Source organism: Ictidomys tridecemlineatus, chromosome 1, assembly GCF_052094955.1.
Source record: "Ictidomys tridecemlineatus isolate mIctTri1 chromosome 1, mIctTri1.hap1, whole genome shotgun sequence".
NCBI lineage: Eukaryota > Metazoa > Chordata > Mammalia > Rodentia > Sciuridae > Ictidomys > Ictidomys tridecemlineatus.
Genome location: NC_135477.1, coordinates 86406284 through 86422482, shown reverse-complemented (window position 1 = coordinate 86422482; position 16199 = coordinate 86406284). Strand labels below are relative to the sequence as shown.

At 40.7% G+C, this 16199-nt stretch overlaps 1 protein-coding gene across 1 annotated transcript in view; it reads right to left on the bottom strand.

Moving 5' to 3' along the window:
- Positions 1 to 16199, bottom strand: part of Znf366 (zinc finger protein 366) — a 66031-nt gene that overhangs the window by 22147 nt on the left and 27685 nt on the right. The window lies entirely within an intron of this gene.

Here is a 16199-nt window from a genome sequence, read left to right as displayed (position 1 = left end):
CTAAGAAGGCAGGGAGTGGACTTCTCTGTTCTCTGTTTTCACTTAAGATAAGGGTCCCAAGGTCTAGAGAGATGAAATGACCTGCTCAAGTCACACAGTTACTCCGTGGAGGAGTCAGACTGGGACAGGTTCTGCAGCAGCTTTTCAGTCTGAGATGTAATTGCATCTACTACTACTAATGATTTAAATGTGTTTATCTAAGGATGGTTTCTTCCTTAAGGGAATGCCTTTTCAGTACTACTCCTTTACTTGGACCTTTGCTTCTAGGGGGTGGGGTTATTCAAGGGCACACTGGAGAAGGGACTATAATGCTGAACTCAGATCTAATATTTTGGAGTCTCCCCCCGCCCCCAGCAAGGTGTGCTGCTGAGGAATATGGAGCAGATGAGATGGACATGCTTAAGAAAAGCATTTGGGGCAACCTGGGGTATAAAGTCATTTTGACAACATATGTGTTCTAATCTTCCACTGGAAGCACTCTCCAAGGGAAAATTCCAAGGTTATGAGTCTAAACTTGTATTTGGGTTTCTCCCTTCATGCAGATGTCAAAGTAAAGGGCAGCCTTTGGTGACTCTTATGGTCCCTGACATTTCTCCTTCTGGGCCAGTTATTGCATCCAGGTGATCATGCCAGGCACATTTGAAAGAGTGTCAGGCCAAAGTTTGGACCAGGGGCCATGTTTCCTTTCACAGATCTCTCTGCCATTTTCCTGTCTTCTTCACAAGGACACTAATGGAATGAACTAGCGACTGACTCCACCTTCCCAGGGACGGTCTTTTCTCCCCAGGATCCCTTAGTTTGATGGGTCTCCGTGGCTCATCAGAGATGTCCATGTAATCAGTCATCCTGGCCAGGAGTAAGGCCTGATCTAGAGACTGTCCTGGAGTGATGCAGGGCTCTGGTCCCTTGGAATGGCTGAAAACCAGGCAGTGCAGGTTGGGGTCCTACAGGGAGAGGGCCAATGGCTTCCTGTGATTTCTGTAGTCCTTAGTGAGACACATGTAGTTTTCATAAGTATCCAGTTATTCCCAAATTGCTTATCTGTCTTTTGAGAGGTTTAAGAACTGTAGTGCAATTAAAGCAAATTGGGCCTTTTAATAATTTGATTACCAAATTCATGAACAAATAGTCCAATTGAGGAAAAAATACAAGTTCTTTTTATGTGAATATTTGGGCATTATTAACAACTGTTCTGAATTGGTCAGAATCCTAAAAAATAATGTCAATTAATATTTATTTTGTGATTATGTGAGTGATAAGATGACCCTGGGCTATTGTTCTTTCCTTAGGTTGGGGCTCAGTAATTAAGGGCATGAGCTTGTGTGTCCAGCAAATGGGAAAATTGCTTCCTCCTAAACTTCTTACCACAAAGCAAGGTCTTTTACCACTATAGCCTCAGGCAACTGCAGGAAGTGATGAGGGCAGTAAGAAAAGAAAATGCCTAGCTTCAGGAGACCCAGAGAGACATGGTGGGTGTTCAGTTGAGAGTTGAGGTACTAATACTGTCAGAAGGGACAGGCAGGTGGGCAGGGACAGCAGAGGGGCCTTGATGGTGTCCCATGTTTATTAGATGGTCTCTTGGCTTGCAGTGCAACAGATGCTGATCCCTGAGTTAACACCAAGTTATAGAGCGGGGGACCTGGTCCAAGAGCTTGTGTCATCTATAAAAATCATTGGCTTTCAGACAGGGCTGAACATGCCTGTTGAATATGAGGGAAAATGGCAGATCTTTTCTATGAAATTTTGTTTTAGCTGCAGTTGATTTTCTAACCCCTTTGGAGATAGGTTCCTTTTATGAAAAGTCTGTTCCGAATGTAAAGACTCTTCCTGGTGGTAAGTGGCTCTCATTGTAACAGCCCAGACATTCAAAAGCAAGCTGCTTCTCTGTTTTATTCTGATCTGATGAAAAGAAACAATAATTTCTAGACTGTATTAGAGAGTTTGATTTGAGGATTAGTGAAAAGGGTTCATGTTAGAACATGGGACAGAACTTAACAAGTTTTTTGTGTATTTTATTCTTAAGAGGATACTAAAAATTCGTGGCTAATGATGTGTAGTATCTTTATATCATGTGCTGTATATTATACTGGAAAGCTACCTACTTGGAAAGTAATCTTATCACTGATTTTGAAACAAAAGGTATTTCAGCTTATACCATTATTTTTGCCTTGTTTAATATTTTTGTTTTCAGTTATGACATGATTAACTAATTGATTTCTTTTAACATATATTAAATGCTATCTCAAAAGCATGTTTATTTTTGGTGTTTATATTTTTATATTATCATCATTGACCTATTAAGGCAAAGAAACATTGTTGAGCAGAGATATGGTATGTGTGTGTGTGTGTATGTGTGTGTGTGTAATGTAAGTGGCGAAGTTACATCCCCAAGTACAGAGACTACATGTGTGCATTCTAATTTCTTACTTATTTAAATGTTATAAAATTAATTTTCAGTTTCCATTTTCTGTCTTGTGTGTATGATGATTCTCTTAAGCCTGAAGTAGTAGTCTGAGTGCCCTAGAATGAAGTTGCTATCTCCAGCAGGCTTGAAAAAGCATGGAATCCACTGATTGACATTTGCACAGATCTTTAAAACAGCAGTCCCTCCCTGCCGATGATCTTAAGGAGCATTGCCAATCACAAGAGGAGGTCAAGGAGAACTAGTGCTGCTTCCCCCTTGGCCTTCTTGGAGAGAAATCAACTGTGGCTGCTGCTAGCTATTAATATCCCTGACTTTGAGCATCAGGTAATAAGGAGAAGCCCTAGAGGGAGAACAACAACAACAACAAAACCCAGAAAAGAAACCTATACTGGGGATGGTGACTGTTGAAAAGAAAAGTAAGGAAACTTTATCTTTCTCTGGAGTAACTTACCTTGAAATCAATCAAGTTAAAATTCTGGGTGTCCTCAGATAAGATATTAATAGACTCCTAGAAACCTTGGTGTGTTCCCTTTGATTTCTAAAAATAGATCTTTAAGCATTCATGACAGCCACAGGATTCCTGTTCAGGAAGCAAGAGAGGCTTGGGGACAAGGATGTGATTGGGAGACCCACAACCTGGAGGGCAGAGCCTGCAGGTGGGAGAGGAGTAGCTTTAAGCCCTTGGTTGCCTATAGCTGATTCCAGAGCTCTGGAGAAAACCAGCAGATTATATGACAGTTTCCCACCAGGCTGTGTTGAAACAATGTACAAAGAGAAAGAAGAACTGAAATTTTAGAAGTAGACAGCTGTGGGATAGTAGAAAGAGCATGGGTTTGGAGCCAGAGGGCCTGGGCTTAAATATTGGCTTCGGTTAGCAGCTTTGAGAAATTGAGCAAATTAATTTTGAGGTCTGGTATTCTCATCTGTAAAATGGGAGTTTGGATTTCACCAAAGGTTGTTGGAAATTTAAAATCAAGTGGCATGAGAAAGTGTATTGAATACTAGACTTTGTGGTGCCTTTGAGGGGTAAGAAAGAGAAGAGAATTGGGTCAGTAATCAGCAGGTGGACACCGACTGATGTCATCTGTGTTTTCCAATTCAAAGCTGTTGGTCATCATGGACAGCATCCGAGCCTCTGCTTTGCAAATTCAAAGCTAAGACTTTACCCATTTACCCTAAGTTGGTATTGTCATAGCAATAGAGGTAAACATACCCAAAGAGGCCAATGAATATATTAATTCTGGAGGCAATTAGCCCCATTCTTTCTCCAAGCCTCCTTCCCTATAATGAAGACATCTTCTTGCCGACATTAATATCAGACTAGGGAATGGGGAGTTGAAGCTAAAGGGATCAGATGCTCCTGTGAGCTATATCAGCCAGTATGTGAGAAATTGAAGAATTGCCCCAATCTCGGGATGGGAGGCCTTCTTTGTGAAACCCAGAGTCTCAGACACTGGGACAGTGCTGGATTAACCATGGCAAAGCAATCCCTAGTGGTCTGTGAGGATAGGTGCCGGGTCTGTTTTGTTCACTGCTGTGTCTCCAGTCCCCCAGAGTGTGCCTGACTCAAAGTAAGTGCTCAAAAAACAGCTTTGGAATGAGAAAAGAAACGAATAGTTCCTGTTTTGAAAGTCCCCATATGTAATCTTAAAATGTACAATTTTCTCTTGCATAATTTAGACTGCAGATGACTTTTGGTATGACCCCAATCAGATCATCAGTACCCTCATAAATTCTGGGGTAGTTATTGGGAAGTACCTGATTCAGAGACCCTGTGTGAACTGTTGCACCTTGGTTTCTAAAGATGCCATTCTCCAACTCCCTTTCAGATGCAGGGTGAGCCCTAAATCCTGGCTACACTAATGCCAGGGAGTCTTTCAATGAATGCCACAAAGTTCTCTAACTCAGAAAAGATTCCTGAAGAGACCAAAAAGCAGTAGAAAATAGAAAGACTCCTGAATCAAGAGTGGGAATGGTGATCACCATACATTCAAGAAGGAACCTAGTCTACCCTTTGTGCTAATGAAGGCAAGAAAAGAAGAATCATACATTTTTCATTGCTGTGGTCAGAGAATGTTCTAAAGTCCCTGGCCTCCTATGTTGAACTTGCAACCACTAAACCCAATAGACCATAAATCAGAAAACAAATAGTTCAAGGGAGAAAATATTGGGTTGATCTGTGTTAGAGCTATCTGGAATTCACAATGTCTTCCTTAACAGATATTACTTATGGGAGTTAGTTATGAGGAAATAAGAAAAGAATGAATTTTTTTAAATCCAAAAAAAAAATTTTTTGTTTCAACCAAAAAGACTGATCAGAAATACAAAACCTAACTTAGATGAAACCACGTTTAGTTTTGAGGGGAACCTGCCTCTAATAATGCCCTTTAATTAGGAATTCACCTACTGCGCCAAAATATAAATATTCCCCAGATAAAATTACTGGTATTTCATGGTTTTCATTTGAACTGAAGGTCATTCCAGTAAATGCTATTAGAAGAGCCACAGTGAGTCAGCATGCCAGGGGCAGATTTATCTCTGCTCCATGACATTGATTTCTCTTCATCCTGAAATTCACCAAGGAATATTCACCCTCACATGAAAGAAAGAAATTGTGCTCTTCATTCCTTGAAGTTTTCCAATGTTTTATAGGAAAATGTTGCATTTTAGGAGGCTCTGCTTCCTTTTTAACTTGAGCATGGTGGTTCATTATGTGGTTTACCCTGGAGCTCTGTCCTCAGCAGAGAGGGAGGTGAGGATAAGGAAAAACTGAGGATATGAAGCAGCACTAAGAAGAACAAAGTGAGAAGCCTGAGAGGACAGCAAGGAGCAGGAGGGGAGGGTACAGACTGACTGATCTTCTCCCTGTTCGTAAAAGCAACCTTGTTATAAGGCTTCTTTGGAGTCGGATTTTAATAGCTAACTCGGTTCCTTCTGAATCCATGTTGTAGCTGGAGACTTTGAAACAAAATTAAATGTTCTAATGCTTAAAATAATCGTCCTAATATATATGTGGTTGTACTTGTTTTGCATCTTTAGGTATTTGGCAAGTAATTTTTGAGTCTTAAATTCTGGATATTGGCAGGAATAGAAGGGTCTCCATACGTAGCTGGCAGATTGAGTGATACGGTCTTAAAGAAATGGATGTCCTGCCTTGTCATTCCATGGGTCAGTGGGAGAGTCAAGAAGAGGTACCTGGTAGATACCTGGTAGCCAGACTACAGGGCTATTATGAATGACCTTGCTCCCATTTATTTTACAAACCTCAATTCTTCCTATCCTGTTATAAAAAGTAACCTGTCAGCCCATGGTATGGGCTGAGTCCTATAGGTGACAAGAATATATTATTTGGTGATGAGACTTGTTCACCAAATAGCCAATTGAATTCACATAATTAATTTTTCCAAAAGTTCCAAAATACAACTAAGTCATAACATAATGTTGAGTTGAGTTTCATAATGTTTAAAATGTCCTGAATGAGCGTGGATACACATCACTTTTTTACATTTTTTTAAAAAGAAGCTCTTAATAAAAAAACAACAGTTGGTTCTACTCCTTACTTGCATACCTTAAAGTGCATGTGGCTTCCATTTAGGAAAGATAGGTTATTCTTCTAAGGTGACTTTCTGAAAAGCTGGAATGAGTACAATGACTTGAGCCCCAGAGCAGCTGCTGGCCTGTTGGGGTTATCTCTGTCCTCGTGGACCATTGAAAGGAAGGAAATGCACTGGAGATATGACTTAGCAGTTCTCTTCCCAGCCCTCAGAGCTAATATGTCTCCTGCTAGCATTCTAACTGGAGTGCTAGAATTTGCTTCTAGCTTTCTCTGGGGGAAGTTGTCCTTAGACTATGCCTTGATTTTTTAAAAATTTCGTTTTATGTTCGTAGATCAGATAAACTTGATATACTCATTCTTAGCTAAGTACATATAAAAATGCTTATTCTTAGCTAAGCAAATATACCAATTCATCTTGTCCATCTCTGAAATGGCACCATATTGGAGATCAGGCTAAAAAACTATGACCTTTCATAAGCAGATATGTTCAGAACAATGTAACTGATGAAGTTGGTCATCTTTCAAAAAGAACCTCTTTTATCTTTTAAAAAATTTGTTCTTTTTAGATAAACATGACAGTAGAATGTATTTTGACGTATTATACATACATGGAGTATAACTTATTCTAATTAGGATCCCATTCTTGTGGTTGTACAACAGTCAGTAAACAGTCTCCTCTAATCGCTCCATGTGGAGTTTCACTGGTCATGTATTCATATATGAACATAGGAAAGTTATGTCCAATTCATTCCACTATCTAAAAAGAACCTATTTAAAACTGAAACTCAAGACAGTACTTTTTTTATGGGTAAGAAGATAATAGAAATGTTTTGTATATTTATGGTGGTGGTGGTTACACACCTCTGTATTTGTCAAAGCTCACACAACTCAAATAAGGAATTATACTGAATGTAAATTTAAAATATAAAAGAAATATACCCCAAAATGCTACTCTGCACATAATTACTAAAAGAGTAACTAAGAAATTTGAGAAATGTTCAACAATAGCCAAGATGACAAGACTCCTGTAACCAGTTCATATCTGTGGAACACGTCCAATAATGTGTATATGGTATATAAAGAGGGGTATGGAGGGGTTATAGGAATTTGATGGTATGAATTCCTATTCATTTCAATTGGGAGAGTTTAAATATGACAGATATCAGCATTGTGTATGTGTGTGTGTGTGTGTGTGTGTGTGTGTGTTTGTACTCTATTCAGCAAGAGTATTGTGGGATGTTGTATTAACTCTTTGGGTCTTCTAATATTTGTCCCTGATTGCAAGCTCAGTAAACAGTCTCCTCTAATCACTCCACCATTCTTTGAATTGTAAAGTAGTCTGCCATTGGTAGACAAGATCATTTTGGTCATTAGAAAATATGTTCTTACCTCTTTGTAAAAAAAATAGATTGGTATGGATATTCAGGTCCATAGATGGCTCTTGGGCATCATTTCCCCTAAACCTGACTGATTGAATTTCCTATAAAAATGGAACTTGTTTGTGAATCTTGAAACTCACAGGCCAGTGCTGAGTCCTTCCACCCACCAGGCTCTTCTCTCCTCAGGGGCCTACCTGAGCAGCCTGCCGTCTTATTTCTTTAAAACCTTGCCTTAGATATAGCAGCCAGACTGCTGCAAGATTCTGCAGGTGGAAAGAACCTCCCCTAGTGGGAGCTTTATGAAATCTTCAAGGTGAAACCTTCCTTTCCACCGCAGCTGGAAGCAAATCCCTGACTTCTCCGAAGTCTGTCATGTTTCTTTGATGTTCCCCTCATTGGCAGGGTCCTGTGCTGTTAGCTACTGCTCTGGGTGCCTGGGGAGACTACATTTCTAACCTAATATGGTTAGAAAGTCAGAAACTTTGCTGGTGCTTTATATATGGTTGGGAATCAATAATTACTTTGGGAATTTACTTGACAAATACCATATTCTAGCTCCTTGATCTCAGGCAGAATGTTGGTGTTTCCTGAAGGAAGGACTAACTGGTAAATTTATTCTGTCCCAATCCACCCAAGTCAACCTCACACAAATTAACTGTCAAGGACATCGCTGATGAGGAAGGTTGCTTAGCCCAGGCGTGGCAGTGACTGGGGTAGTGCTATATCAGAGAGTACAACCCCTCTTTCATCTTGGCTCAGGATCCTTGGCCAATGTGTGTTGTATTCTTTGAACTGAAAGGTGGAATGTCCTGTTTCACTGAAATAATATAAAGGAATGTGGGAGGCTTCTGGAAGCCAACGTGACAGTGGTCAAATGCTGCTGAGCCTCTGAGAGAGTGTCACCATGGAACATGGAACATTCCCAAGTTCCCTCCAATAGTATCCAGGAGGAGAGACCACCATGACTGTCCCACTTGGGCAACAGCTGCAGGTTCCCTGTGGCACTCCATGCAAATTACCATTAGCTTTAGGAGGCCCATCCTAATGGGTACATGGATGTGTGGCCCTTCCCTTTCTTTATGTATGGTTTGAATTCCTGCTGTATTTCTGTCTTCAGATGAATGATCATCTTCATTTGGATACTTTTTTCACCCCTACTTACACTTTTTATTTCAAGGCCTCCTCATTTACCTGCTTCATATTGATTGTTTTCCTGTGAATTCTATTTACTAAACTCATTCTTAGAAAATATAGCTACACTTATAAAATATACGTCCTCCTCTCATGTATATGTATACATAGCTCATCTCTCAAGAGCCTGGTTGTCTCCAGAGAGAAGGACCATGCAGCTTGGGGGAAGAAGGCTTGGGAGTCCAGTTAGCAACTTCACAAGCAATAGAAAGGTGCCCTTGGAGTTGTGCGGTTCCCTAGGTGGAAAGGAGACTTCTGCTTGTGGATTTTCCCAACTTATATTTTATATTCTGGGACTGACGTAGCTATTAAAACACTTGCACTAAAAAATAAACATAAAAATGTATACTGGCTTTTGTTAGCAAACACTCAGGTGAAATTAGACCAGGGATAACCTTCCTTTGGAGCTCTGAAGAGTTCCCTCAAAACATTTTATTGGACAACTTGATTTTTCTGCCTGAAGTTTTTGGGATGTCCCAGGCAAATTTCACCCTGGTTTACACCTTGGGAACACAGCTTTCTGACCCAGGCTTATTTATATCTTCAGGGAATAAGAATAAATCACAGCAGAGATTCAGACTGTGAGGAACATTCCCTCAGCATGCCACTTTGGGTGCCTCTCGTGCCTGCACTATGCTGGGTGCCAGGAAGACAGTGTCACGTCAGCCAAACACAAGGCTCAAGAAACTCAGCATCTGGTGGGAGAAACTGACAACCAGATGTGGAGAAAAGTGTGGTAGGGGCCACAATAGAAGAATCTTGATCTGGTGGCTTGATTTACTAAATATGAGAGAAAAAGAAGCAGAACTACATTTTTTTTTGACTGACACATGAAACTGTTTTCTTTCAAAATATTCCTCTTCTCTTTTTTATCATTAAAATGTCAGAACAATGTGAAGAGGATGAAGGAATGAATACCTGTGGATATAAGGGAGGAGAGAAGAATTTCCCCCATTTGACACCATGTTCTAGCTTCACTATCAGTGTTTTCTGGACGATAGAGGAAGAGTTTTGTGACTTGCAAATTAGGGGTGACCTTGGATTAACTGAATTGAGGAAGCCAGGTGTATAAAAAAATAAACTACACTCAACCTTGAAAGTTCAGATAAAGATGAGCCGGTATAAAGATTCAGAGTAATTACAAAATCACACACTGCAAATACCACTAATCCATTTTCTCCATTAAGCATCCCTGAGTTTCTCCTTGACTCCTTCCCCAGTGTTGAGAAGGAGCTCTGGGAGGTGTCAAGGTGAGATCCTTGGCTCTCTGGCAATGTCACCTCCTTTCCCCGTGCCCTAAAGTGGTTGAGTTGCTTAATAACTCTTTCTGGCTAAAAGTCCAATCCCATTTGTGTCATGGTAGGACCCTGAAATGTCAAAAAGCTGAAGCCCTCAGATGGATCTAGTCCCTTCTTCCTCTCAGCTCCCACAGTCTATGTCCACACCCTTGAGGTAACTTCCTCATGGGGTACTGTAATGAGCTGCCTCCCACATGCTGGGATCCACTTTAGGCTGGGAGCTTTTCCTAAACCTTTCTGTAAATACACTGTCTTGTGCCATGACTGCTATTTAATAACATTTAGAAAAGATTTTTGGATTGCAACAATTTTCTAGTCTTAAGAAATTTTTATTCTTTTCTTTTACAATAACTACCAAATAACTGCCGCCCCCCCCACCACAAAAAAAAAGTTCTGTGGAATTCCTTCCTTTTTATTCTTCCCTTTTTGTCCCCATTCGAACAAATATGCAGAATGCTTGCATTATTTAGGATTAGTCATGAAAAGGAATGTAAGTGATTTTCAGAACGAATTCATTTTTCTTTCTTTCTTTCTTTTTATGGTGCTGAAGATGGAGGCGGGGCCTTGGGCGTGCTAGACAAGTGCTCCACCATGATTTCCATCCCCAGGCCTCATTTTGCTTTTTAAGCTTAGATGTATTCTAATAGTCTGTCATGTTTAGAAGATATCCCTGGAAAAATAAGTTCATGTTCCCAAGAAGAAGCATATTCCTATAAGAATCCCCTGACTTGGAAACCAACTCAGCCCTTTCCTACCCATCAGGTGCTTTTTATGTTAAAATGTAATAACCTTCCAGGATTTGTTATTGCCCCAACATGTCTCTGATTCTTGATGTTTTCTTTAATAATAAACACTAATAAGTACCCTTCCATCTTCCCCAAATGTTAATTTTATGTATAAAACTAAAAAGAAAAGGGCCAGGAAGTTAATCATTCACTTTGACCATTCATTGTAAAGTTAAAATTGTTTTCATTTTTCCTTGGAAATAACTCCTAGCTTCTCTTTTTCTCTCCATTATCATATCCAGGACTCTAGTCCAAATGCTCACCACTTCCTCCTAGATTGCTTTCAACGACTTCCATTTATCCTTCTGGAAGCTTCTCCTTCCTTCTGAATCCCTTGTATACCAAAGCCAAATCCATTTTTTAAAAAGTCATCACTTTCTCTGAGGTAACTCTGTTCAGGAACCTACACTATAGTGTGTAGAGATTGCTGCTTGCTGCTCGAGTGTCCACTTCTCCTTTTGCCTTAAGAAACAGAACTCTGATTTTGCTTGTGATGACAATGTACCTAAGAAAATCACTAGTCTTCCCAGACACCCTTTCAATAAGGGGCTGCCTTGTGCCACAATTCTGGTCACTGAGACACAAACCAAAGACTGATAAGGATTTCAAAGGAAGCTTTTGCATTTATTCCTTATGCAAAGTTCACCCATCGTCTCCTTTCCTATCTTCTTTCTGCCTGGGATGTAGGTATGAGGCTGGAGAACAGCCATATTAAGACCATGAGCAACAAGCTTAATGGCAATGCTTCCCACCAAGAAAGAGGGCAAGATCCAGTGTGGGACCCTTGTGCCCACTGGTGTCGGTCTTTCAGCTGTTTGAGAAGATGAACTCTTTAGTCAGTTAAGCAAATGCATTCAGAGTTCTACAGTTTGAGGTTATCCCCAAGGCCTTCCTAACGCAGAGCAAATCAAATGCAAACTCCTCTTCTGACTTTCCAAGTTCTTTATAATCAAGTCTAATTCTATTCCCTTCTCTCTAAAAATCCTCTCAACAGCTCTCAGACCAGCCTTTCACCATTCTCTACATTGAGCAAACTAATCCTACCTCTATATCTCTGTTTAGACTGGTTAACCATTCAGGAATATTCTTTTCATTGACCCACCCTATTTTTCCATGCTGAACTTCAAATTCTTGCAGAAGCCTTTTCTCCCTACTCCATGCCCAATTCTCTCTCTCTTCTTTCAACTCCTGTTGCATCACCCTACTGAGCCCTAGATTGAACATGTTTTCCCCTGTACTGCACTCTGATTATTTCATGTTTGTTTTTTTCTGCAGCATTGCCATTCTTACTTCCTACCTTCCTTTGCACCTTGCATTATACAGGTTGCCATTGCTTGGTTGTGATTCTCTTATCATGCATTGCCATATCTGCTTTTAAAACAGATTTGTTTGATGCGTTAGAAGCACATATGAATTTAGGTTGTATCTCCATCTGGTAAATTAATATTACTGTTGGTTGCCAGCTCAGAATCAGAATGAATTAATTTGTTATGTGGAGAAATTTTGACACTGAAATCGCTGTGGGTTATTTATTGCTGTGAGCATTATGTTGAATTTGCACATTGTTTACAGAACATTTGTTGGTGCTGAAGATCGACCTCCAATCCCTCCAATCTGGGTTTTCCATATGAAGAGGATCTGAGATTGGGACTCTGGCATCCTGTCTTATAAGCCCTACAAAGGCCAGTTGAAAGGCTGAGGGCTGTCAGGTTTGTGCACAGAGTTAGGGCAGGCCAACATTGGTGAGCCCATGGAAGGTCTCATAGGGCTACACCATTCCTCTGCAGAATGCAAAGAAAGAAAGGAAAGAGGAGACAATGTACCTCTACTTAAATCTCTGAAGATTTAATTACCCTTCAATTAAATTGTAATAATCACAGAACCTATGTTTTGCACAGTGTTTGTATTTCCCCTTAGATTATGGTAACTTCTCACATTTCTGCATTAGTTTTATTCAATGATGTATCACCATAGACATAGCCTCACTTTCTTCCTGTCTCACATACACGCACACACCCACGCACGCACACACTCATAGCTATAGTACACCATCTTTTATCCCAATTACCATATTCTGTGTGTGTATGTGTGTATGTGTGTGTATGCATGTGTGAGTGTGTGTGTGTGTGTGTGTGTGTGTGTGTGTGTGTGTTACAACAAAATAGACTGTTCCAGAGATTTATAGTACCTTACCTGGATTTCTTTTTCTGTGTAGAATCTCCCATCTCCTTACCTACAGAATCCTCTTTACCTGGACTTCTAAGGCTGCCTTATTGAATAATGATCCCTAGTCTAGAATTTGCAATGACTCTTTAATTGGTGTTTTAATATCAATTTTTAAAATTTTAATTAGAAAAAAAGGCAGATGGCATAAAACAATTGCTTTTGAATTTTTCTTTCCAAAGTACAAACACCCACAGAACCCATTGGTAAATGCCTGTGCTTTGGGGTTCCTCTGAGGAATCCCAACATTGCTTGCTGAGGACTCCCCCAGGGGTCTTGAGGAAAAAGCCTGAAGTTACTATCTTTGCTCACACACAAAGGAACTGGTGAATAGCAACTCTGAAACCCAAGGCCTGAAAACCTCCCTAGAGTCCTCAGGGGCTCAGGAGTGACCGTGAGGCTTCAGGCGGGCAGCCTTCACAGACTGACTGACCACTGCTGTGTTTATTACCTTCCAAGAGCAAGGTCCCTGGCAGGTGGGAGAGAGTGGAGTGTTTGGCAATGATGTATAAAATGGATGCCTTCCTGGAGGAGCTTCTATCTAGTTGGGGAAAACAATGAAAGATCAAAGGCTCATAAATTCTCCCAGTTGGAAGAGATCCAAAAGGTCTAAAAAGCAAAGTCATATTCCAAGTTCTCAATGTTTCAGAGTTGGCTTCCTCATTTATGAAACTGGGCTCATAATGTGCACCTCAGCAATGGAAATGAACTAATTATCCTGCAGAGTGCCTGTACATAAGGATGGTTCAATTTGCTTTTGGTATTATCACAATGTAAGTCAGAAATTGTATTCAATACATCATGCTGACAATAGGCTGTTACTTCCAAGTGGGGTGATCAAAGAAGTTCTCATTAATGGAAGAAACATAATTTTTTTTCAAAAAAAAAAGGATTATTCAAGATGTGCCCTATTTTCTATTCATTTAATAGTGGTTAAGAGGGAATTAGGGGCATTCTAGAACCAAGTTGCTGAGGGTAAGGGATACCTGGTAGCTTCCTGTCCCAGTGGGCAACCTGGGCTATTCTGCCTAATCAGGGTCCATCCGCCTGCAGAATCTGGGCTCAGGAATCACAAGAAGGCTCACCATCCTGAACACGGCGCTCTGAACTCACTGTCAACTTATGAGTCTCCCCACCCACCAGCTTTCTCTTTCATAGCCCTTCATTTTATTTTCCTTGTAGACTTATCAGAAAGGTATCTTTGTCAGTTCTGTATTTATTAGCTGCCCCCACTAGACCATAAGTTCCATGAGAACAGGCATCTGACCTGTGTTCAGTGTTTTATCACCCTAGAAGAAAGTCTGGCACAGTAAGTCTCAACTGGTTATAATCACTTGGGAAGTTCAAACTGTACAACGCACCTCCTTCCTAAAAATGCAATGCCCTGGCTCCTCCACAGACCTTAGGGCTGAGGCACAGACATTGATGTAGGTGATTTTCACAGTCATCCAAGGCTGGGAACCCCTGAAGGGAGATGCTCAATAAATTCTGTTGAATGCAAATGGCATTGCTTATGCAATAAGGGAAGTGTGCATGGGTCAGGGCTGCAGAGGAGGCACTGTGCTGGAAGGAGCCCTGTGACTTTCAGTCATCTCTCCCATTCCACCACCCATCCAGGCCATTACGGTTGGGGTGTGAGGGCAAGGAGAATATTTTTCTCTTGCTAAGCTGAACTAATGAAGCAACAACCATTTGAGGTAGCAGGGGTGCGGGAGGTGTCTGATAATCCCCCCCCCAAAAAAAAGCATACTGAACAGGTCATGCTATCCCCTGATGGTGGTGGTAGTAGGCACAAGTGCACTATTTGCATTATAAGTGACATGAGTCTTGAACTTGAGATAGATGCCCATCCCTTTTCCTCCTTGCAGATGCCTGCCCACACCAAGGCCGTGTCCAGCCATCTAGTAAGAAGCTGGGATGGGATTTGTCCCCCAAGGGGATGGCTCTTCTAACCTGCCAAACTTGACAATGAGGAAGAGGGCAGGAGAAGGTTTCTCTGCATGACTAGGATCCTTCTGAAAGGTTGGGCTGTGGGATTTTTTTTTTCCTTTTCACTTCTCTCTTGGAAATCACCTCCATGTACAGAATGGACTACAGGATGAGACTTCTGTACGTTGAGAAAGCATTTCCCACCATCTATAGGAGGCTAAGGGAGACTGCTATTTTATTTTTCAACTCTTTCAATGGCTTTCCATGCCATTTGTCAAATCATTTCCTTAAAAAAATTTTTTTTAAAAATTCTCTAACAACAAACAACTAAATGCGAAATCTTTCCTTATTCTTTGATTGATGGTTCACACCTTTTGGAATATCTAGCTTATATTTTTAGAAAGAAGCAGCTGGTACTCTTGACATTTAATTCCCACAAAATGCCTCACTCAGTTCCCCCTCTCCAGATAGGGTACACAGACTATTGGAAAATATTCAATGACATGGATCCAAATGTCTTCCTCAGAATGGAGGAATGGTAGAATATGCTTTGAATGTCCTGGAAATTGAGCTAATGGCATTGAAATGGCTGATCTTAGGAAAACATGATTGTGGCAGGGAAGGATGCCACTGATATCTGTGGGGCTGAGGGACCTGGGCCAGGGTAAATGTTTTACCCAAAGAGCTTTGCCATCAATCAATAATATTACCAATAATCAAGATAGCTACGGTTAACTGAGGATTTACCATATGCATGATTTTTATATGAATTACCTCATTTAATCAGTACTATTATCAGGCCTATCTTATAGATAAGGAATCTGAGGCACAATGAATAAAAATGACCTTTCTAAGGTCACACCACCTGGAAGTAGCAGGTCTTAGCCAGGGACTGGCAGACTCTCACTGTAAAGGGTCAGGCAGCAAATATTTCTGGCTTTGTGAGGCCCATGGTTGAGACTATTCAATCCTGCCACGGTAATGGAAGTAGCAGAGTCACGGCATAAGCCAGCTGGAGTGCCTTAGTTCTAGTAAAACTTGTTTACAAATCAGGTAGTGGGCTGGATTTGGCCCGCAGGTCTGTGGCTGGAATCTTATTTCAATAAGCAATCTTTTACATTTACACATGAACTATTGTGAACTCTCACCAAGCCCACTTATATAATGGCTGACTGGGTTAATAATTGAGGGTTTTCTTTTTTAACAATAACTCATATTTCTCAATGCCAGTTACACTGTAAATGCTAGGATAGGAAAGGGCATTTGTTTGAATACGATTATACAACCACACAAGGGCCTTTAGAGGAAAATTTCTAAGCCATGTTAGTTCTCGGGAGTTTGTGAGCAAGACAGTGAAGAGGAGTTAGGTTTAGGCAGCGTCTGCTCAGTGTCAGGGTTATGTCTATGTTACTC